The sequence below is a fragment of the Lactuca virosa genome, chromosome 5 (genome assembly GCF_052849685.1).
Source record: "Lactuca virosa cultivar CGN04683 chromosome 5, Lactuca_virosa_CGN04683_v6, whole genome shotgun sequence".
Classification (NCBI taxonomy): Eukaryota; Viridiplantae; Streptophyta; class Magnoliopsida; order Asterales; family Asteraceae; genus Lactuca; species Lactuca virosa.
This window is the reverse complement of record NC_136430.1, coordinates 21,806,849-21,833,366: the sequence shown is the minus strand read 5'-3', so window position 1 is coordinate 21,833,366 and position 26,518 is coordinate 21,806,849.

The following is a 26,518-nucleotide window of genomic DNA, read 5'->3' as shown; positions in this document are numbered from 1 at the left end:
ATCGTCTTTGCCTCATGTTGAGTTCCTTTTGATTGAGGATGTGTTGAAGGCTCTTGTGATCGGTAAAGATTGTGCACTTTGTGCCGTAGAGATAGTGTCTCCAAATCTTTAAGGCGAAAACAACTGCTCCCAGTTCGAGGTCGTGTGTAGTGTAGTTGACCTCGTGCGTCTTGAGTTGTCTCGAGGCATAGGCGATGACCTTTCCTTGTTGTATTAGAACACATCCAAGACCTTGATTAGATGCATCATAGTAGACCACGAAGTCTTCTGTTCCTTCTGGCAAGGACAAAATAGGTGCGCTACATAGTGATTGCTTCCGTGTTTGGAATGCATCGTCTTGTCTTTCTTCCCAATTGAAAGTTACCCCCTTCTGGGTCAAGGTGGTAAGTGGTTTAGCAATCTTCGAGAAGTTTTGAATAAATCTTCGGTAATAGCCAGCAAGGCCCAAGAATTGTCGGATTTCCGTTGGGGTTCTTGGTACTGACCAGTTCTCTATTGCCTTGATTTTTGAAGGGTCCACGTTTATCCCGTCTTTGCTAACCACGTGACCTAGGAAATCTACTTTCCGAATGCAAAATTCTCACTTTAAGAATTTTGCTTATGGTTTCTCTTTTCTTAGAGTTTCCAAGATTTGTCGGAGGTGTTGACCATGTTCCTCTTTACTCTTTGAATAAATGAGTATATCGTCTATGAACAAGATCACAAATTTGTCCAGGAATGAACGACACACTCGGTTCATTAAGTCCATGAACACTGCCGGTGCATTTGTTAATCCAAAGGGCATCACTACAAACTCGTAGTGACCATAACGAGTTCGAAAGGCTGTTTTGGGAACATCTCCTTCCAAGACTCGTAGCTGATGATACCCGGATCTCAAATCGATCTTCGAGAAATAACTCGCTCCTTGGAGTTGGTCGAACAAGTCGTCAATGCGTGGTAGGGGGTATCTATTCTTGATAGTGAGCTTGTTGAGTTCCCGATAATCGATGCATATGCGGAAAGATCCATCCTTCTTCTTTACGAACAAGACTGGTGCTCCCCAAGGTGAGAAGCTCGGTCTGATGAATCCTTTGTTGAGTAGTTCATTTAATTGGCTCGATAATTCTTGCATCTCAGCTGGCGCTAGACGATACATCGACTTAGCTACCGGGGTAGCTCCGGGGATTAAATCGATTCTGAACTCGATTTGTCGTTCTGGGGGGACTCCTGGAAGATCTTCAGGGAAGATATCGGGAAAATCATAGACTTCTGGAATATCCTTGAGGTCTTTCGCTTCTTTTTCCTTATCTACTACGTGGGCTAAGAAGGCATGGTACTCCTTACGCAGGTTTTTTGGGCTTTGACGCAAGAGATGATTTGTAAATTGGTACCGGGTTTGTCACCATAGATGACAAGAGTTTCGCCGTTTGGCAGATTTAGGCGAACGCCCCTTTCGTGACAAAGTATATTGGCATGGTTTAGGCTTAACCAATCCATACCGATGATGACATCAAAGCTCTTTATAGTGATCGACATTAGATCGATTGGAAATGAATGTTCGTTTAGAGTTAGTGTGCAGCCTAAGTACATATCGTTTGTGCTTTCTATTCTACCGTTTGCCATTTCTACTGTTAATATCTTATTGAGTGATTGAGGATTCTGTTTTAGTATGTGTTTGAATTTATGACTCACGAAACTCCTCTCCACACCACAAGCAAAAAGTATGCATGCATAAGCGCTATTGAGGAGAAACGTACCCGTAACCACCGTGGGATCAGCTATTGCTTCGTTCTGCCCTATTGCCAACACTCTTCCTATGCCGCCAGCATTCCTTGCCTTAGGGCAGTCTCTCTTGTAGTGTCCAGGCTCACCACACCCATAACACGCCTGGCCCACACCGACTCCAGGGACTTGGGTGATTGGTCGTGCCGGTGCCTTATAGAAACGGGCAGTGTGCCCTTTCTTGTTGCAGTTGTTGCAGTGCATCTCCCGACAATTTCCGTTGTGATGGAAATTGCATTTGTTGCACTTCGGTAGGTTCCCAGCATATGGCTTTGCTGGTGCAGAGATAACATGAGCAGCAGTGGGAGTAGTAGCGGCATGGACTGCCACTATTTGTTGCTTCTTGGAAGGTTCTTGTGAAAACTGACTCTTCCTCTTGTTCCAAAACTTGTTGTTGTTGTTGTTGTTGGTACTGATGTTGTTGTTGTTGTTGTTTCCTATGGTTTGCTCCGGGACAGCAGTTGCGAAGCCTCGACAGATTCCATGGTCAACGAGAGCTTGTGCCAACTGTTTGGCGCTATCGAAAGTGACTGGTTTAGAAGCTAGTACACTTCCTCGAATCTGGGGTGACAGTCCCCAGATGTATCTTTCGATCTTCTTGCTCTCTAGATCAACCATCCCTAGGCAAAGGATTGCCAGATCACTAAACCTATTGGTATAGGTTGTGATGTCCGAGCGTACCATAGTAAGGCCCCAAAGTTCCTGCTCTAGCTTTTGTACTTCGCCCCTTGGACAGTACTCTTGCATTAACATTTGCTTTAGATTATCCCAGCCCATAGAATTAGCCACTACCAGAGTTAGTGACTTGACATGGCCATTCCACCATGTCAGAGCTCTCTCGGAGAATGCACAAGCAGCAAATTTTACCTTGTTCACTTCCAGACAAGCACAGATCTCGAAAACCGCTTCTGTTTTCTCTATCCATTGTGATAGAGCCATTATCCCTCCGGATCCATTAAAAGATATGGGCTTGCTATTGGTGAAGTCCTTGAAGGTACAATCCCCTGAACGACCCTGACGTTGGCCATTCGTAGAGCTATTTACCCCCCTCCGGACCAATTATTACTCATCTGTGCCATTGCTGCTGTCACTGCAGCTGTTACAGCAGCTATCAAGATGGCATTATCCGTTGATGGAGGTGGTGGTGGTGGCGGTGTTGTGTTGTTGACGCGGCGTGTAGATCTACGGGGCGGCATCGTTCTGCTAGGGAAATAGAATGAAGAACATAAGTCTTTAATGATTGGAAGCTGTGTGTTAATAAATTTGTTGTTTTCGTCAATTTATGAATTTGACTGACCTACCCAAGGTTTAGAGTTTGTTTCATAATATAAGTTTGTATAATCATAGATAGACTTATGAATCTGAGTGGTATTCAAGAAATTAACACACAAATAAATTTCTTCATATATATTAAACATACGTTGAGTTACATTTTGAAGTTAAGAAAATTTCGACCCTTCTACGGGTCTCCGATACAGAAGTTAAAGAAAAGTAAGACTTTTAGCCGAGTTCCTATTCTATAACAAAATCTTTGGGATCCGAGCAAGTACTACTTGCGACGTAGGTTGCGCCTGGAGCTCGACTCCGCGTCTGATTGCTTTGCTCCCATAAGACGCCTATCACAAGCGGCTTGCTGTTCCCTCATTTCCCTTATTTCAGAGAGGGCTGTACTCAGTTGATCTTGGAATGTGTCGGTGCGGAGTTGGGCATTTTCCTGCAACCTCTCCAGTCGACGGATGTCGGAAGTGTGAACTTGTACTTCCACGTTGACTTCACGAATCCGGTCTGCTTGAACTCCAGATTGATAGGACTAGTTGGCTAGTTTTCCCACCATGACTGGGAGTGCTCGGTCGGCTGAACCTCCACCCCTGACGTCGTAGAAGTCCCGACACATACCGTAGGTAGGACGTAATCCTTGATGTCGGCTCCAATGGTGAATGTGGCTTCCCCAAATGGGAGTTGGTCCCTGAAAGTTTCCCCTAAATGCGGGAGGTTGAGCGACTGGTGGGTTGATTACTTCTGGTTCTGAGTCTGTCCCAGAGTCATCCCCTTCCTCCAACTCTATAGGTTCCTCATCCTCTTCAGGGTCCTCCTCTATCCATCCCCCATTGCCCTGATTCGGGTAGTAGGGATCCCCGTATTGATAGAATCCAGCCATTGTGTCTGTACGAGAATAGAGGTATGAGAATTGTCTAGAAATAAAAAAAACATGTGAATCTAAACATGTAAGTTAAACTATTGTATTTACCAAATGCTCCTATAGTATTTAAGTTTGTATGTTTGATACTAGTCCGATCTCGGATAAATATAGTTGATCAGGCTGTATTCGTCCCAAATCCGATTACATATTCCGAGGCCTAGTCGTAGTTTCCAACTTGTCTTAGTACTTCTTGTATAGTTCTACTATGAAAATGACTCGTTGTATGCATGTATTTGTGCTTTTATGACCCAAATAATTTATGCTACATGAAACGCGGTTTAGGTGTAAAAACGTTTTGTCAGAGAGTTTTAGTCCCTATGTATTTATAGTTTGTATATCTTATGTGGTTCGATATACTTAGTTCAATATAAACAATGCTCTGATGCCAATCTGTCACACCCCCAAACCAGAACGGCGGAATCGTTCGAGGGCGGATGACTTCATGTAGTATCGTAACAGTTGAATACATAGTAAAGAAAGTAAACCAAACATCATATATATAATTTAAAAGTTACATCGTTGAATGATACTTGTTTCAAAACATATTACAATATGATGACAAAATGAGTTTTAAACTGACGTCTTATCGTCACTTCTCCAAAAGCTGAAGTTTACCTGTATTACTGAATCCCTGAGAAATACAAGTAGATTTGAAAGAGTAGATCATCATTTAAGCTGGTGAGTTCATAAGTATTTAACGTTAATGTTTGTATAAATCTGAATGAAATTGTTTGTAGATGTTTGAAAAACTCCTAGAAAATCAAATATTTCCTACTAGTATAAAAGTAGTCTTCTACCAAGACCGGACTGATTTGAATGTTTGCTTTTTTAGAAATCCAATGTTTTTCCATAAATATGTGGTAGTTTAAAAGTTCCAAAACTGAAATGCAAAAGTGTTTTTCATGCCTAGAATAGTAGATTTACGTATGTATAAAATCACTAAGGCATTTGATAACCCCATAAATCAACGTGTTTTTAATACTCCATGTGAGTTTTATAACCATGCTATTGACCCAGACTGCCCGTAACAACGTTCTTCAGGCGTTGGAAATGTTATGACGTTTGTCACCCCAGACTTGCCGGTCTAACTGTAGCTAACAGTTTAGGTGCGGGATTGTCAATCCCGTATAGATCTATACACAAGTATCACGCTCTCCCTACAAGAGATTATGGTATATAATACAGGACTTTAACTGCATACTTGAAAGTACGTGAAGTTGAATGTCTCACAAAACTTAGTATCAAATAGATTTACGTATGAAAAATCCATTTGTTCTTGTATATGAAAGTATTTCCTTGATATAGTATTTATAGTATGTAAAATCTCATGAATATCTAGTAAACTATACCTATTATAGTTTTTCCAAAAGTGTGATTCGTTTCTATGATAAACCCTAGTGTAGTGTCGACTTTGTATGTAAGGTATAACATTTGTAATAACATTACTGAACATTTATACTTAAAATATAAATAAGGTGTTTCATATTTACATAACAACATGTTTCATTCCAAAAAGGACAAAGTGTTATCGTGATATATTGTATGAGAACGTTTTCGTATGATAGTTATAAGTCACATATGATTGATTATAACAAAAAGTATAACAAAAGATTTATGTTATTCACACGAGGGTAATCATGTGCTTACTTGTATCCCCCCCCCCCCTTTAAAAGTGTATAAAAGCATTTACAAAGTATTTGAAAACATAGTTATAGGGTTATGAACTCACCTGATAGAGTGAAGATGGTGAGATGAAAACTGAGCAGAACTTCGACAGGAGAAAATGGGTTTTCTCGGGATTCTCGGGAATTCTCGAGAGTTTAAGACCTTCCTTCGGAATTTGGATGCAAAGACAGGGGCTTTGGGATGGTTTCGGGGGTTAAAACGCAGAGCTTCGGCACGAGAAAGAAGAGAATTGAGCAATGAAACACGGAACCCTTGAGCTCTATTTATAGTCCAAATTTTTGGGTCCCACGTCCTGGCCATAAGGTTGCCACGTCGTGGCCTCGATCCTATCCTCTTCCATGGACGAGATGTCTGTTGCCGAGCCTGAAAACCCATCAATCAGGTCCGCACGTCGTGGCCATCTGTGCCATGTCGTGGCCAGCCTGACAGCCTCGGATTTTGTGTCTCGAACTTGTAAAATCCGTAACTTCTGCAAACGAGCTCCATTTTCGACGTTCTATATATGCACGCATAGGTGAGAATACGCTCTACAACTCTCGTTTAGATTTCGTTGGCTAATTTTGAATTTATTTTGAATTAATTATTTTTAACAGGCCGGGACACGAAAACTCCGTCATAAATCCATAACTTCTTCGTCCGATGCCCGTTTTTGTCAGACTTTTTACCGTTGCGTTACTATTGTTGAGATCTTCGATTCTCATTTAGATTGTTTCGGCCAAAAATCCCTCGATCTCTGATTCGAGTTTTTAGCTGTCTACTGCTATATCCAAAACTTCGAAAAATCATAACTTCCTCATACGAAGTCAGATTTGGGCGTTCTTTTTATGTATGTTCACGGTTTAATAATATCTACGACTTTCGTTTAGATACTTAAGGTTAAAAAAGTATTTCTATTAAAACTTCGCGTTTAACGTTTAATCATATTGACGGTTTTGTTATGAATCTTAGGTTGGTCATAACTTCTTCGTTATAACTCGAATTCTAGTGTTCTTTATATTTCTGAAAACCTTGACATGATAACTATCATTTTAGGCAACCCAATAGAGACTTTTGAACATTTTATTTTTGACGCTAATTTCATTATATCAAAAGAGATTACAATTCTTGACTTTTCAGGTCAGTACATTGATTCGAAATATCGGGTTGTCACAGGATCCCCTGGTCATGTGTCTCAATAAAGACCCTCCGGTCTCACAGCTCGGGTCGGACCCTCCAGTCCTGAATCTCAGTGAAGACCCTCCGGTCTCACAGCTCGGTTTGGAACCTACGGTCCTATCTCAGTAATGCACAAAATAATATAGCATATATCACAAAGACAAGATGCATAATATCACATAACTCAATATAAGCACATAGGACCCTCCGGTCGATAACTCAAATAAGACCCTCCGGTCACACAACATTACCACTTAAGTAAGTATAGTGAGAAGACTAACCTCGCATAGTAAAGCAGTATATCCCACACTCGAACTACTGGTCTAGACTCTGCCCCTCCATAGCCTCCAAAATCCACAGCTTGACCAAACCCTGAATTCAACGGAAGTCAACATTCAAAGCTGAGCCAACTTGTCGAGTGCAACTCATGAAATCATCGACTTCTTCAATACTCAGTAATCACTAAAACCTGAGTCAACAAGCCGAGTTGCTAACCAACTCGTCGAGTCCATGCAGACTCCAGAAGACCAGGGAAAAACCCTAACCACTCGTTGAGTTGTCCGACCAACTCGTCGAGTCCACTTTGAATCCAAAAACGGGGAAAACTCAACTCAACTCCTCGAGTTGGATGCCCAACTCGTCGAGTTCCTCACCCCTTTCCCATTAAACTCATGCGAGTCGATTCCAATTCTCCAAACTCCAGATCCAACCTCCTAGGATGAAGTTACCACGTAAAGTTGCTAACTTTACGATCATGCAAGGCCTCACAAGGCTATATCACTCAAAAATAAGCTCAAGAAGGGGTTTAGGACATGAAGACGGGTCAAAGCTTCATAAAGCTTGAGACTTTATGGACATGAGGGCTTAGGAGTCCAGATCTGCAACTACTCCCCCTGGACAAGCTCAACCCGAAAATGGCCCTCATTTTGCACCAAAATACCCATAAACTCACACATTAAGAGATCTAAGAAATGGCAAGCCAAGGTAAGGAATTTTTACCTACAAATAGATGCTACAAATGTATGAATGCTGGATCTAAAGACTCCTTCTTGTTCCAAGCTCTTCACTCTTCAAGCTTCCTCCAAGAATGCACACTTTTGGCTTCACACACTCAACATATGGGCTAGCTCACTAGGGTTTCTCTCTGGACTTGATAGGGGATGAGGTGGTGGGGTGAAGGTGTTAAAGTCCTTTAAATAGGGTGCAAACCCGAATAATTAGGGTTTTCTCTAAACAGCCTCAACTCGTCGAGTCCAGCTCTCCAACTCGACGAGTAGGCTTCATAACTTGCGCGTCCAGATCAACTCCTACACGACGAATTTGGCCAACCACCTCATCGAGTAGCCCCTTCAACTTGCACAAAATCCCTAAGAGCTATATCCGGGAATCGGGGTGTTACAATTCTCCCGCAGTTAAATTAGATTTCGCCCTCGAAATCGTTGTTTATCAACACATCGCTAGAAACATACACCCGAGAAGCACCACCGGGAAAATCTCATATCATACAATGATCTCCCTCCCAAGACACCCAAAACCAACTAGGAACTCCCAACCCAAAGAAGGATGGACCCGTTAGCCGCTTGTAGTACCATCTCTGTCTCTCCAGAACTAGGAAACTATAGTGGTCTGTCTCCCTGACGGACCGCCCATGCAAAATATCACCATGTCAATCGTTCATCGAATCACAGACTGATAACATACTTCCAACTCTGATTATTTCATTGCAATTGATGGGGACAAGTTCTTGACCATAATTGGCTGTTGATCAGTCGTGCAGACAAACCAGTCGATCCAGACCGTAACTCAAAAGGAACGGAGGAGTCACATCTCATCAAGGACCAACCACCGGTACCGCTATCATAACCGATCTGAAGAATGAACCTCAATACTCTGTCCTCGGACACTAGAGAAATGACCATGCCCGGTCGGAACTATCCTCTGATCTCTACAATCATAAGCCCCAGCTTCCTCTCAATGTTCCTCCCAACACCGAGTACCACGTCAGCTCCCGACCTAAGAGTTGAATCTCCAAGGCTACCCTAGCCCATCCGACAATATGATTTCACTGTTGTTCTAGCCAACCGCTGTCTCAACCAATCACCCTGAACTCCGAAATCATGAAGTTCGCTTTACCCCAAGCGATTGCTACAACCGACTCAAAGTCGCACCCCACATACGACGTCGGTCGTCTACTCCTTGCTACTTCATGCGCGTTGTGGTCCTCCTCAAGCAAATGAACCGATTCAACCAAGTGTAAAACATCAAATGGGAAACACATCCCACTCAAAATGAAATCCATCTGAAACTCCGAAATCCCAACCTGCTCGTCCTCCACACAGATAGAGCCAAACTCACCCACAAGAGTATGTCCGACACATAATTGGAACCACTCATCCTAATCTGGCACTCAACTCATGACCCATGTTTCACGAATCTACGCATGCATTACACCTCGATCCTTCTGATTTGAAAGAACCCCTCTCTTACTCAAAACACAATGGTTTCCGACCATCGCTACGACCCCAATCTCACCCCTGGTTTGGCCACCAGGTTCCAACAGGCTTAATTGACAAGGCTATTCAGGCCTAAAAACCCCTCTGCGTCACACTCTGACTAGTGAATACCATGACTCTTCGCAGTCTTACATCACTCTCTCACTGACTGATGAGTGCTACGAATCCCCAAAGTCTTATAACATTCTCTCATTGGCTTCTGTCTGCTATGGCTCCCCGTAGTCTTACGATACTCTCTCTCGTTGACTCGTGATTGCTACGGCTCCCTGCAGTATTACGTTACTTTTTCGTACTGACTCATGAATGCTACGGCTCCCCATAGTATTACGATACTCTATCGTACTGACTCATGTATGCTACGACTCCCTGCAGTCATACAATACACTCTCTCTGACTCATGTATGCTACGGCTCCCCGCTGTCATACGATACTCTCTCTCTAACTCATGCATGCTACGTTCCCTGCAGTCATACAATGCTCTCTCTGACTCATGCATACTACGGCTCCCCGCAGTCATACTCTCTCTCTCTCTGACTCATGCATGCTACGGCTCCACGCAATCATACGTTACTCTCTCTGACTCATGTATGCTACAGCTCCCCGGAGTCATACAATACCCTCTCTCACTGACTAGTGGATGCTACGACTCTCCGTAGTCTTATAATATTCTCTCACTTGCCATGGGCTCACCCCACGGTCTTTCCCTGATAGTCCTAAGTGATTACTCCCACCCGGATCCGCTCACTCTCTTATCACCCCATAATCTCATCATCAAGTCGTCACCACACTGAGTTCACTATCTCATGCTCCACGGTCCAACATAGTTAGGTGCATACACCTACCCAAATTATGCATCACTACTCTTGACGAAAATTCTCGTACATAAAACACTTTCCCTTAGTACAGCTCACGCCCCTGGACAATCCCCGTCTGGCGACAATTAACTAATGGTCTCACATCTGGAAATATAGTTGCTTTAGGTTCCACTTGCCGTCTGACAAAACCCAAATCTCATAGCAACCTAAAAATTTAGGTCATCACAATCGTATATCTCAATACACCACCACAGAATCACGCGATGTCTTGCCACGACCACTGATTAAGCCCATGTGAAGCTATTCATACTGACTCTGTAGTTGATTGACAAATCAACTGCTGCCCTTCCCGGAGTAGAGATAACAATCTATACGTTGAACCATCAATCTCTCAACAATCGAAACTTGACCTCAACAACCCTACTCTCTCGAAACTCTAGCATTGGCACATCCGAAGAAACACGGACCGTAATCAGATTCCTGTCTAACGGCCACCTGTCGTGAAAACACTCATTCTCTCTTGAGCATATGCAACATGCATCCTCTCGCTTTGTAAGCTGCCTTGACTACCACACGTAAAGACGTAAATTTTCAAACAAATTTTCTCATTTTAAAAACATAATATAACTCATTTCATAATTCTCAAAATCTCATATGTCTCAAATGTCAACAAATAAAATGTAAATCCTAGAATCATAAAACAATCTCTTGCCAGTGTGTACAATCATGCCGGTGCCTTGCCGCGATCCTCAGAACTACCTGAAACACATAACACATAACACGGTTAGCATAAAGCTAAGTGAGTTCCCCAAAATACCACATACACCACAATTGCCACTCGAGGCTAGAACTCTGTAGAACCCTCTGGTCGATGTGTCTCAGTGGGACCCTCCGGTCCCACAACTCAGTAACTCAATACAGTACACAGTAAGCATATCACAGAAAAATAATAGGATATCTCAATACACAGCACATACACATAAGACCCTCTGGCCACACATAAATTACCACTCAAGGTATGTATAGTGAGAAGACTCACCTCGTAAGCTAACAAGTGAAAACCTCGTACTCGGAAATCCCGAACTCTGCCCACCTGTCTAGCCTCCGCCTATCACATAATAATTATCCCTAATTAATATTGGTCCTCAAGAAGCTAGACTCATCCTTCTACACTCATAGAAGGGTAAAAGACCATTTTACCCCTCCAAAGGCTCAATAGTTCACAAATTTACCAAACTCTAAAAGTCAACAAAAGTCAAGGCAGGGAGTACGTTGCGCGTTCCACCTCCCTACGCTGGGCGTACTCGGCTGCTATACAAAAATTGGGGATGCTCGACCCCTACGCTGCGTGTACTTGGGTTACGCCCACCGTACGCCCCAGATTTATACTTTTCATGATTTTGGTCTTAATCAGTTAAGACATGGGCTCATATTTTAGATCTCGTCACTCTAATGTCTCTAAGTCCATAAAGTCAGTGACTTTAAGCCTTTGCATGGCTGAAAAGGTCACCAACACTCAAAACACACAACCCTTTCCTTAAGAAGCTCACAACTCATGCATGGCTCACTCCTAACGTCCAAGATTGGATTTTATGACTCTATGTCACAATATACACTGAAAAGGGGTAGATCAAGGTCTTTGGAGCTCATTTACTCATAAAGTCTTCACCTTTTGGGACTAAAACCCTAAATACACCAAATGAATGAACCAAAGCAAAGGATAAGAAAGCTTGAAGCTTTATACCTTTTTAGGAAGCCTTTCACGTAGCAAAGCTCAGATCCAAACTCATGGGCTCTCACTCATTCTCCTCCAAGCTCTTTCTACACCTCAAGATCACAAAGATATACCTACAAGCTCCTAAATGCACCCTCCAGCTACAAGGACGAAGATTTAGGGTTTAGAGGATTTGATGTCTAGGAATGTTAGCCAGAAATGAGGCCATCATGTCCATTAAAAAGGGAGGTTGCCCTCAATTAGGGTTTCATTCTGTGCCTAGTACGCCAAGCGTACCCACTGGTACGCCCATCGTAATAGGTGGCCTCTACGTTACAAGCACGCATTCGAGTACGCTAAGCGTACACCCAAGTACGCCCCGCGTACTCGCTCACCACCTTATTCTCAATTAAGGGCCAAAAATGAACAAGAGCTCAAGATCAGGGTTTTTTAGGATATACCTGGACTTGGGATGTTACAATTATCCCCCACTAGAATCAGACTTCGCCCTCGAAGTTATGCTTCTCAAATAGCTCCGGATGCTGCTCCCTTGAAGTCATGCTTCTCGGACCCTTTCCGATGTCGCCACTGAACGTGAACCATGGGCACCTTTTTGTTCCTCAAAACTTTCACCTTTCGGTCCATAATCGCGATCGGTCTCTCGATATAATTCAGGCTCGCATCTACCTGAATGTCCTCCAGTGGCACTACTGCCGTCTTATTGGCCACACACTTCCTCAACTGAGACACGTGGAAGGTGTTATGGATCTGGCCACACACTTCCTCAACTGCCGTCTCATCGGCCACACACTCCCAATGTGGTAGCTCCAAGCGGTATGCTACCTTACCCACTCTAGCGGTCACCCTAAAAGGACCGATGTATCGGGGCCCCAGCTTGCCCCTCTTCCTGAATCGTATTACCCCTTTCCATGAGGATACCCTCAGCAGAACGAAATCTCCAACCTGAAACTCGAGTTCGGATCGTCGCCTGTCCTCGTAACTCTTCTGGCGACTCTGAGCCGTCAGTAACGTCTGTCTGACATGCTGAATCTGCTCAGTTGTCTTGAGCACTATCTCAGTGCCACCCATCACTCGCTGCCCTACCTCTCCCCAACAAATGGGGGTCCAACACATCCTCCCATAAAGAAGCTCAAAAGGAGGCATGCCGATACTGGAATGGTGGCTGTTGTTGTAAGAAAACTCATCCAAGGGTAGGTATGTGTCCCAACTTCCACCGAAGTCCATAACACATGCTCGAATCATGTCCTTGAGCGTCTGAATCATCCGCTCACTCTTTCCGTCTGTCTGTGGGTGGTAGGTTGTGCTAAAATTCAATCGCATATCCAACTCCTCATGGAACTTCTTCCAGAATCTGGAAGAAAATCACACATCCCGATCTGACACTATAGATATCGACACCCCATGCCGAGCTACCACCTCTCTCACATATATCTCTGCCGGCTTCTCTGTAGAAGAGCTCTCACTAATAGCAAGAAAGTGAGCGCTCTTCGTCAACCGGTCCACAGTCATCCAAATCGTGTCGACAGCTCGCGCGGTCCTCGACAACTTGGTGATAAAATCCATAGAAATTTGTTCCCACTTCCAATGGGGAACCTCCAGTGGCTGCAACATACCATGCGGACGCTGATGCTCGGCCTTAACCCGATGACAGGTCAAGCACCACTCGACTACCCACGCAACGTCCCTCTTCATACAGAGCCACCAATAATCTCTCTTCAGGTCCAAATACATCTTAGTGGCCCTGAGATGGATCGAGAATCTCCATCTATGCGCCTCCTCCATCAGTGTACACCAAGCTATGCCCGTATAGGGCACCCAAATCCTCCCCTGAAAGGTCATAAGTCATCGGCTGTCCGTCACAAACTTGTACATCTTCCCAATCACTGTCATCCTCATTCACACGTCTCAGATCGGGGTACTCTCCGCTCTACGGCTCAGGTTGTCGGCTACCACATTAGCCTTGCCTGGATGGTACAGGATCTCACAGTCATAATCTTTCACCACATCCAACCATCTCCTCTGTCTCATGTTAAGGTTGGGGTGATCCTAAGATACTTCAAACTCTTGTGGTCTTTATATATGGTACACCGAACCACGTACAGATAGTGATGCTAGATGTTGAGGGAAAACACCACTGCCCCCAGCTCCAGATCGTGGGTGGGATATCTGATCTCATGAGGCTTCAACTGCCTCGATGTGTACACTATCACGCGCCGTCTCTACATCAGTACTGCAACCATGCCCGTAATAGATGCGTCGCAATAAACCACATAAGCCTCCATTCCCTCCGGAAGGGCCAACACGGGAGCCTCGCACAATCTTGGGCGAAGGGTCTCAAATGAGGTCTGCTGCTCGGGACCCCAAGTAAACGCAACGCCCTTCCGAGTCAAACTGGTGATAGGGACGGCAATCTTGGAGAAATCTGTGATAAATCTCCGATAGTATCCGGCCAGTCCCAGAAAACTCCTGATCTCGGTGGGGGATCTCGACACCTCCCATTTCATAACTGCCTCGAACTTGGCCGGATCGACCAAAATACCATTCTGATTAACGAGGTGTCCCAGGAACTGGACCTCTCATAACCAGAAATCACACTTGGAGAACATGGCATAGAGCCTCTCCGATCTCAGTACACCCAAAATCTCCCTCAGGTGCTCTTCATGTTGCTCATTGGATCTTGAATACACCAAAATATCGTCAATGAACACGATCACCGAACGATGCAACATGGGTCTATACACCCGGTTCATGAGGTCCATGAACACTGCCGGTGCGTTGGTGAGCCCGAAGGGCATAACTAAAAACTCATAGTGCCCATAACGTGTCCTGAAGGCCGTCTTCTGGACATCCTCCTCGCGGACTGTCATCTGATGATACCCAGACCTCCGATCGATCTTGGAAAACCAAGACGCCCCCTGCAAATGATCGAACAAATCGTCGATCCTCGGAAGTGGGTAACGGTTCTTGACCGTCAACTTTTTCAACTCCCGGTAATCAATGCACATCCGGTGTGAATCGTCCTTTTTCTTGACAAAAAGGATCGGGGCTCCCTACGGTGAGCTACTCGGCCTGATAAACCCCTTCCCCAACAGCTCTTGCAGCTGTGAGGATAACTCCTGCATCTCCGGAGGTGCAAGTCGATAAGATGCCTTGGCAATAGGCGCCGCTCCCGGCACCAAATCGACCCGAAACTCTACCTGCCTCTTGGGAGGCACTCCCGGCAGCTCCTCGGGAAAAACATCTGGAAACTCGCGCACTATCGGAACCTCGGAGATAGAACTCGATCTCTCTGCAGTAGCCCGCGTATCAATCACATACGCCAAAAATCCCATACATCCCTGCTGTAGACTCTGTCTCGCTCTAGCGGCCGAACAAAATGCCGACCCAGATCGGGTAGCCTCGCCATATACTGTAAGCACTCCCCCATTAGGGTCTCGTATGGTCACCAACTGACGCTCACAGTCGATCATAGCTCCAAATCGACTTAACCAGTCCATGCCCACGATGACACAGACGTCCCTCATCGCGATCGGCACTAGATCCATCGGAAACTCAACCCCGAAAATCTCAAGCGCAAACCCTCGGATCAAATCAGTCGCAAACAACGCATGCTCATCGGCTATGGAAAATCTTAGAGGTCGACTCAACGCCTCTCGAGGGATACTGAGGTGATGACTAAAAGCTAATGATACGAAAGACCGACTCGCACCCGAGTCAAATAAAACCAAGGCAGGCACAGAGCTCACAAGAAAAGTAACTATACACAATCACAATATAAGTACCAAATATCATAAAAGAATAAAATAAGAATACGTACCGGCCACAACGTCAGGTGCTGTGCGGACCTTCTCCGCTGTCAGCTGAAAAGCTCTCCTACGAACCCTCGGTGTCTCGGCCTTCACCGGCCGACTCTCAGTAGCATGCATAGAAGTAGGTGCAGATCCCTGGGCTGATCCCTACACGAGCTGGGGGCACTCGGCCTTTCGGTGGCCGGTCTGGTTGCAATGGAAGCAAACCGAGAATCCCTTGGGGCAATCCTTCGCCATGTGCCCCTCCTTGCCACATTTGTAGCAAATCCTCGAACAGCAAGAACCCTCGTGACTCTTGTCGCACTTGCTACAAGTGCGACCCTTCTGGCCCCCAACTCTGGTATCAGCGGGCTTGGCCAGCTTCGTTCGCCGACTGCGACTGCACTGGTCTCCAGTCCTTACCCCGGGATTCCTCCTCATCCTCCCTGGTCTGTAACTAAAGCTCAATCTCCCTCATCCTGGAATTCGCCTGAAGCTCGCCCAATGTCCGGTACGACGAGTTCGCCACGAACTCTCGTATGTCCCTCCTCATTATGCTCAAATATCGGCTCACACGTGCCTGCTCAGTGGATACGTGTTCAGGGCAAAACATCGCCCTCTCATGGATTATCCTCGAAATCTCAGTCACTGACTCTGTCTTCTGTTTGAGAGACAGAAACTCCTGCGCCAAGCATTCCCTCTCCACCGGGGGAACATACTCGTCTCGGAACCTCTGAACAAACCTCTCCCATGTCACTACAGCATGATTTGTAGCGGTAAAACCAACTGTCACAAACTTCCACCAGTCCTTCGCTCCCAAGCAAAGCTGGTTCAGCGCAAACCGAACTCTCAAGAGGTCGGGGCATGAACATGTGTAAAAACACCCCTCGATATCGGAGATCCACCTCATCGCAGCGATCGGATCCTACATCCCATCGAACTCTGGTGGCTTCATGTTGCTAAACTTCCAAAACAACAGCGAATCACCCCCTTGTGGCCTAGTAGCGGTGACAGTTGCAGTGGCTGTAACAGCAGCAGCCTCAGTGATAGCAGCGTATCGCTCATCAAACGTATGTATCAAGGTGGTCTTGATAGACCCAAACATCTCTGGAATCTCTGCTCGGATAGCTGGAGCCACCTCCTCGTGGATCATCCTCCGTATCTCCTCATCGTACTCCAATTGCCTCCAGGGTTGTGGCGTGTCCCCACCATGATGTCTCTGAAACACAACACAAAATTATCAGAGACCCTTTCGAGCATACTCACACTCGATCACTCATCCCTACTTGTTCCTTAGCATCCTAAGGATTCTTACTTGGACTGCTCACTGATCTGGTGCTTCCAGTAGTACGGGCCCAATACTACCTTCCACACCCCATCAATGTTCATCCCAAGTCCTCCTCCTCGGATCCCAAATCCAATTATTCTATGTCTCATAAGCTACTCTCACATAAGACCTTCTCATAGGCTTGCTCCTGCTAAAAACTCATACTCAACGCAAATCACCGATAGCAGAAATCCCTAGGCTAAGGCATCACAAATCAGGTCACCCTAGTCCTAATATATGAATTACCTAGCCTATTTTCTAGCATGCAATATATTTCATAAAATATCTTGTAACACAAAATGAGGGTATCTTGGGAATTCACCGCTCGGCTCTGGCTGATTGTACACACTGCTCCGACTCGTTTTTTCTTCATTTTAGAAATTTTTTTATCTGTTTTTGAAAATCTTTCTCAAATCCTCAGTTTGAGTCCAAACACACCCGAGGGTGCATCCGAATCCCTCAAACCAAGGCTCTGATACGAACTTGTAACGACGAAAATTTTCAAACAATTTTTCTCATTTTAAAAACATAATATAACTCATTTCATAATTCTCAAAATCACATATGTCTCAAATGTCAACAAATAAAACGTAAATCCCATAATCATAAAACAATCTCACGCCAGTGTGTACAATCATGCCGGTGCCTTGCCGCGATCCTCGGAACTACATGAAGCACATAACACATAGCACGGTAAGCATAAAGCTTAGTGAGTTCCCCAAAATACAACATACAACACAATTGCCACTCGAGGCTATAACTCTGTAGGACCCTCCGGTCGTTGTGTCTCAGTGGGACCCTCCGGTCCCACAACTCAATACCTCAATACAGTACACAGTAAGCATATCACAGAATAATAACATGATATCTCAATACACAGCACATACACATAAGACCCTCTGGCCACACATAAATTACCACTCAATGTATGTATAGTGAGAAGACTCACCTCGTAAGCTAACAAGTGAAAACCTCGTACTCGGAAATCCCGAACTCTGCCCACCTGTCTAGCCTCCGCCCATCACATAATAATTATCCCTAATTAATATTGGTCCTCAAGAAGCTAGACTCATCCTTCTACACTCATAGAAGGGTAAAAGACCATTTTACCCCTCCAAAGGCTCAATAGTTCACAAATTTACCAAACTCTAAAAGTCAACAAAAGTCAAGGCAGGGAGTACGTTGCGCGTTCCACCTCCCTACGATGGGCGTACTCGGCTGCTATACAAAAATTGGGGATGCTCGACCCCTACGCTGCGTGTACTTGGGTTACGCCCACCGTACGCCCCAGATTTATACTTTTCATGATTTTTGGTCTTAATCAGTTAAGACATGGGCTCATATTTTAGATCTCGTCACTCTAATGTCTCTAAGTCCATAAAGTCAGTGACTTTAAGCCTTTGCATGGATGAAAAGTTCACCAACACTCAAAACACACAACCCTTTCCTTAAGAAGCTCACAACTCATGCATGGCTCAATAGTTCACAAATTGACCAAACCCTAAAAGTCAACAAAAGTCAAGGCAGGGAGTACGTTGCGCGTTCCACGTCCCTACGCTGGGCGTACTCGGCTGCTATACAGAAATCGGGGATGCTCGACCCCTACGCTGCGCGTACTGGGTTTACGCCCAGCGTACGCCCCAAATTCACACTTCTCACGATTTTGGTCTTAATCAGTTAAGACATGGGCTCATATTTTAGATCTCGTCCCTCTAATGTCTCTTAATCCATAAAGTCAGTGACTTTAAGCCTTTGAATGGATGAAAAGGTCACCAACACTTAAAACACACAACCCCTTTCCTTAAGAAGCTCACAACTAATGCATGGCTCACTCTTAACGTGCAAGATTGGATTTTTATGACTCTATGTCACAATATACACTGAAAAGGGGTAGATGAAGGTCTTTGGAGCTCATTTACTCATAAAGTCTCCACCTTTTGGGACTAAAACCCTAAATACACCAAATGAATGAACCAAAGCAAAGGATAAGATATCTTGAAGCTTTATACCTTTTTAGGAAGCCTTTCATATAACTAAGCTCAGATCCAAACTCCTGGGCTCTCACTCCTTCTCCTCCAAGCTCTTTCTACACCTCAAGATCACAAAGATATATCCACAAGTTCCTAAATGCACCCTCCAGCTACAAGGACGAAGATTTAGGGTTTAGAGGATTTGGTGTATGGGAATGGTGGCCACAAATGAGGCCATCATGTCCTTTAAATAAGGAGCTTTCCCTTAATTAGGGTTTCATTCTGTGCCTAGTACGCCCAGCTTACCCACTGGTACGCCGAACGTACGCGTTACAAGCACGCACTCGAGTACGCTAAGCGTACACCCAAGTACACCCCGCCTACTAGCTCACCACCCTATTCTCAATTAAGCGCCAAAAATTAACAAGAGCTCAAGATCAGGGTTTTATAGGATATACCTGGACTTGGGATGTTGCACCACATGACCCCAGTCTCATATACTCGAACCGCAGATCCCCATAACCTAAACTTCTGTACCACATCAGATTGACGATCCTCCCCACAGAACACCCAGTACTCCCCCACTTAGGGTTCGATCCATCGTCCATTGACATACCAAACAATGCACACTACAGACTGGCTCACTAGATGTACCATTCCCGACTCATGGAACGTACCACACAACACTCGATGATCTTCTAGATAATGACCAAATAACTCCAAGTATCTTGTATCTCAGATGAAAACCTCGGAATCCTCCGAATGTGACTGCCTCTAGTCACCCAAAATCTCATATCGACACATCACCGGACATCTCGACTGTCCCGAATTAGTTACAACTCTCTCACCTGAGAATAATGAACTATCACACACACCTCATCTCTGATTCCTCAGCCAACATTCCATCATGTGAATTATCATAAAAGCAAGAGACCTCTCTCTCCTAGTCGATATACCACGTAAACAACGAGGGCTACCGCCCCGATATATTCCTCTTGATTACCTGGAACTGCTGCTAAAATATGCCTTACTATACTCAACTAAAGCATATCTTTGTCCTCCTCTATCTTAGTCCCCTCTGATGACTCTCTCACGATATAAGAAATACCTCGGAGAAGACATACCATAGATACTCTGGTGAGAATATCTCAACTATATGCTACCCCACTGTGTTTACCTCCAAATTCTAAAATCAGAAACTCATTACCCCTTTCGCTCCAACTGGCACCTCACCAATCAACTCCTCAGAATCTAACACAATTTTTATCACAAGGTACGCTCTATTGAAGCTCAACTGACGTGGACATCTGGCCCCACAGTTTACCATATCCATTCTTAGTCTGAACACCCACCATCGGATAAATGGTAAAGACGGAAACACCCTCTGCTACGAATCATGGTACCCGAACCATGTTATATCCCCTCAATATGATATTTAGAACCTTTGGAATTCTCCATTCTTCATTTATGGGTCCTCTGCTTTCAGTAGTATGGGCCCATACTACCTTCCACATCTACCCATACTTTCCACTAGGATCGTCCCAAATTTCCTATGTAGCTGACCAACCTTCTCAGTCTCCAATCCCATTACACATATTCGCTCTCCAGCGAATACTCACCTCTAAACGTCGTACTCATCGGACTAAAATTACGCCCTAGGTTCTCACACTTCTCTGCCATCAGCTGCCGAAGAACTCCTCAAGATGCAAGCCAACTACCTCCTAAATATCGTCATATTCACTTAGTATCTGACTCCCATCATTCAAGAGTTCCATAAAGCACAAAGCAAGCAACATTCGGGCATTGAATATCATCCACCAACACATAAAGCCACTCTAGCATACACTAGACTTGCTCTATCCACAACTCAAAAGGCATCACTGAACTCAGGCAATCTTACCTCTCGTGGGTATCTAACTACTCTCCCAGTAGATTCCTCAAATGCACATCTATGTATCTCTCCTAGATTACTCCGCTACTCAAAGCTCTCTCTAAAAGATTCCTGCTAGGTACTCCTACTCAGCACATACATAGAGCAAATAGCAGATAATATCAATCTATAACACCCCCTAGGCTAAGGAATCATGAATCAAGAAACTCTAGCTTTAAATTCCTGAAATATCTAGCCTATCCTCTAGCATGCAGCTCTAATATCTCATAAATATGTCATAATATATATAAGTAATGGTATTTTGGGAAATCAACGTTCGGTCTCTGACTGATTGTACACACTGCTCCATCTCGTTTTCTCTTAAAAGCTCTTACTCGTTTTTAGAAAAATCGTTTCTTTTTAGAAAATTTTCTCAAATCCTCAGTTTGAGTCCAGCTATACCCGAGAGTACATCCAAATCCCTCAAACCAAGGCTCTGTTACCAACTTGTAACACTCTAAATTTTTAACCAAATTTTTCATTTTTAAAATCACATAAAACCCAATATCACATTTCTCAAAAACCACAATTGTATAAATTGTCAAAACACAAGTCAACAAATGTTTGATATTATCCCAGAATCCTCAAAAACATAAACTCCAACTCGTGTGTACAATCAAGCCGGCGCCTTCCCGCGATCTTGAGAAGTACTTGAAACACATATCACACAACATTATAAGCACGAAGCTTAGTAAGTCCCCCAAAATACCACAAACACAAATAATAAGCCTCTCATGGTTATAGCTCGGCATGGACCCTTCGGTCATGCGTCTCGCTGAGCACCCTCCAGTCTCACAGCTTAGTGTGGACCCTCCGGTCACGTGTCTCAGTGAAGACCTTCCAGTCTCACAGCTCGGGTCGGATCCTCCAGTCCTGTATCTCAGTGAAGACCCTCCAGACTCACAGCTCGGTTTGAACCCTCCGGTCCTATCTCAACAATGCACAGAATAATATTGCATATAACACAAAGACAAGATGCATAATATCACATAACTCAATATAAGCACATACGACCCTCCGGTCGATAACTCAAATAAGATCCCCCGGTCACACAACATTACCAATCAGGTAAGTATAGTGAGAACACTAACCTCGCATAGTAAAACAGTATATCCCACACTCGAACTGCTGGTCTAGACTCTGCCCCTCCATAGCCTCCAAAATCCACAGCTTGACCAAACCCTAAACTCAACGGAAGTCAACAGTCAAAGCGGAACCAACTCGTCGAGTGTAACTCATGAACTCGTCGAGTTCCTCAATACTCAGTAATCATTAAAACCCGTGTCAACTCACCCAGTTACTAACCAACTCGTCGAGTCCATACAGAGTCCAGAAGACCGGGGAATTCCCTAACCACTCATGGAGTTGTCCCATCAACTCGTCGAGTCCACTCTGAATCCAAAAATGGGGAAAAATAAACCCAACTCATCGAGTTGGATGCCCAACTCGTCGAGTTCCTCACCTATTTCTAATTAAACTCATTCGAGTCGATTCCAATGCTCCAAACTCCAGATCCAATCTCCTAGGATGAAGTTACCACGTCAAGTTGCTAACTTTACGATCATGCAAGGCCTCACAAGGCTATATCACTTAAAACTAAGCTCAAGAAGGGGTTTACGACATGAAGACAGGTCAAAGCTTCATAAAGCTTGAGACTTTATGTACATGAGGGCTTATAGGAGTCCAGATCTGCAACTACTCCTCCTAGAGAAGATCAACCCAAAAATGGCCCTCATTTTGCACCAAAATACCCATAAACTCACACAAGAAGAGATCTACGAAATGGCAAGCCAAGGTAAGGACTTTTTACCTCTAAATAGATGCTACACATGTATGAATGCTGGATCTAAAGACTCCATCTTGTTACAAGCTCTTCACTCTTCAAGGTTCCTCCAAGAATGCACACTTTTGGCTTCACACAATCAAAATATGGGCTATCTCACTAGGGTTTCTCTCTGGAGGTGATAGGAGGGATGCGGGGTAAAGGAGTTAAAGTCCTTTAAATAGGGTGCAAACCCGAATAATTAGGATTTTCTCTAAACAGTCTCAACTCGACGAGTAGGCTTCATAACTCGGGCGTCCAGATCAACTCCTACACGACGAGTTGGGCCAACCAACTCGCCGAGTAGTCCCTTCAACTTGCACAAAATCCACAAGTCCTACATCCAGGAATCGGGGTGTTACACATACACACTGCGACATACAACACTTCACAGTCCACACTTATAAAATCATGATTGTCAAATGCTTCAATCACTCACTGTGAATATATGTTAGATGTTAAATTTGATGTTTCCTTTTATCCTTTAATGTTAAATGTTTCTCTTTCAATGCTTCACACTTATGAACTTGTTAATTTGTTAATTTATGTAGAAATCATTACAATTTGTGAATTTATGAAGCATAAAAGCAATCAATCACTCACTGTGAATATGTGATTTAGCCTTTAGGAACATAAATTAGTGAATTTATGAAGTTATGATTTTAAATTCTTAATTTGTATCCATATATCATATATGTTTGTGTAATATATAATATTAATACTCTAATATATAAATTATATATAAATATATAATATAAAAGTATAAATTATACATAATACTAGAAAAACCGCTATACCACCGTGATAACCGCGATTTCAAATAGCAGCATGTGACTGCAATTGGAATTTTGACCGTGTTAACTACATGGATGACACGCCCCAAGAAATTGATGTTCATTAAGCCCTAATTCATATTTAGAAAATTTGGCATATAACTTCTCTATTCGAAGAACATCAAAAATCTGTCGTAAATGTTTTCAATGCTCGTCTCGGCCTTTTTAGAAAATAAGGATATCATCGATAAACACGATTATGAATTTGTCTAAATACGGATGACATATCCTATTCATCAAATTCATAAAAGATACAAGGGCATTCGTTAATCCAAAAGGCATTACAAAGAACTCGTAATGATCGTATAGAGTACGAAATGCAGTTTTTGGGATATCAACCTCTTTCACTTTCGTCTGGTGGTAACCCGACCTTAAGTCGATTTTTGAAAAGTATGCGGCAGCATGTAATTGATCAAATAAATCATGGATTCTCGGTAAGAGATAGTAATATTTAATCATGATTTTATTCAACTCCCGATAGTATATACATATACTGTAACACCCCGACTCTCAGGTAAAAACTCTTCAGCTTTATACTCATTTTGAAAGGTCTACTCGACGAGTTGGATGTCCTGACTCGTTGAGTAGGAATGGATTTGGTCGCGTATCTTAAGTGACCAACTCGATCAGTTGGAGGATACAACTCGACGAGTTGGAGGATACAACTCGACGAGCTGGAGCTAGAGGATGAAACCCTAATTTCCAAGGTTTTGCACCCTATTTAAAGGGTCATTAGACTCCCTTAGCCTCCCTTAGAGCCCCCCTTGAGCTCAGAAACCCTAAATCATGTTTACTCTCCATATTTTTGTGTTTTTAAGCTTGGAAGGTGGATCTTGGTGAGAAGAGGTTGAAGTTCAAGAAGCTTGGAACAAGGAGAAGTTGTAGATCTGAATTCTACTTAATAATAGCGTCACTTTTAAGGTAACAAGTCCTTACCTTGGCTCTCCATTAGCTAGATCTCTTCATTCATGGGTTTAGAACCCTTTTTAGTGTATTGTTGTGGTATTTCCGGTTTTGTGGCAAGATCTGAGGTTGTAACTTCTGGACTCCTTTAGCTCCTTATTGTCACAAAGTTCAAGTCTTTGTCAAGCCATGGCCTTCTCCTTGCCTTAAGCTTCTTCTTTAGCTTAGTGTTGGCTCTTAAGACCTTTCATGCATGTAAAGTTTGCAAGTTTACGTGGTAACTAGGCCTTAGGAGACTGGATCTACCAATTGGAGCGTTGGAGTAGCTTAAAAATCATCTGGACAAAAAATGGACTCCATGAACTCGGCGAGTCGCATAGACGACTCGGCGAGTCCGATGAAGGTTTACCGTGGTTGGGTTCTACATGGACTCGGCGAGTCAGTAGGGGGACTCGACGGGTCAGTAGGGGTTTTCCCCGACTTCTGGGCACGCATGGAATCGACGAGTTGGTTGGAAACTCGGCGATTCAGTTAGGGTTTCAAGACTTCCTGAGTTCTTAAGGAACTCGACTAGTTGCTAGCTGCACACGACGAGTTGGGTCAACATGGACCGTTGACTTTGACCAAGGTTTGACCAGTTGGACTTTGAGGGTATTTTTGTAATTGGCATTCTGATGGACTTGGTCCTATGGTGGTGATAGGTGGTTGAGTTCGTGGCTGTGATTCGAGAAGTCTTGCATTATCACTACAGTTCGACATATGTGAGGTGAGTTTCATCACTATACTCAAGGGTCTAAGGCACCAAGGCCGGCCCTTTTGGATTGTCATCCTGATATGTTATGCTAGTATGAGCTGTTAGATTAGTATCCTGGTAGATAGGTTGGTATTATGTTGCTATGATCTGTTAGATCAGTATCCTGATAGATAGGATGACGTTATGCTAGTATGATCGGTTAGATCGGTTTGTTTGTCTATAGACTGTTATATGATTATCTAATATATGTGCACATGTTTGATTCGTGGTTTAGGCTTATCTGCTTTGTGTGAGAGCCAACAGACCTGGGCATTCCAACCCGATGGTTGTGGGTCGTGAGTATTCCATCCCGAGGATGATTGGACTCGTAGTATGAGGACATTTCAGCTCGATGGTTTTGGGCCTGGGGTATTCCATCCCGAGGATGACTGGACCTATAGTATGTTGGCATTCCAACCCGATGGTTGAGCGGTTGGGGTATTCCAACCCGATGGTTGATCGGACCCACAGTATGCTGTTTGTGTTATGTATATGTTGATGTGTGTATAGGTATATTGGGGGAACTCACTAAGTGTAGCATTCGGGATTTCCCAGGTATTATTATTGATCATCTTAATTCCAGTGTGGAATGGTTTGGTTTGGGCCTTGACCTTTGGGATTTATTACTGCGCTGAGGAAGCTTCCTACGCAGGGCGTACGTTGCCATGTACGCCCAGCATACTCGTGAGAGTGAACCGCGGAGGCCATGCATGTACGCCCAGCGTACCATGAGTACGCCCAGCGTACGTGTGCAGCTCCTTAAACCCTAAAATTTAGGGTTTACTACCAATATAAAGAGCAAAACCCTTGTTGGTTCAGCCTCCCTTCACCCATATCCAGCCACCACGAGAACCCTAGCTCTCTTTTGTGTGCCTTTGTGTTCTGGAAGCCATTTGAGAGTGTTTGTGTGTTGTGTTATGAGAAGGGAAGAAAGAAGCTAGAATAAGAAGCAAGGATCCACCAAGAGCTTGTAGATCCAGTGGATTGACATCATTTCTGACTCTTTTGAGGTATCAAGTTCCATACTTGGCCATTGTATGCTTAGATTTGTTTTTGGGGGTGTTTAAGGTCATTGTTGGACCTTATTGTTGAGGCTTCTTGCATCTTTGCGATTTTAGAGCCTAAGAGCTGTCCTTTTGGGCTCTTGAAGGAACCTAAGGTCATAAAAATCAGACCTTGATGGCTAAGCCACAACCATGCAAGTTAAAGGACCAAAATCATGTATTGAGATCCAACCATGCATGCAAGCACATAAAGTTTATGACTTTATGGGTTAGGAGGTCTTAG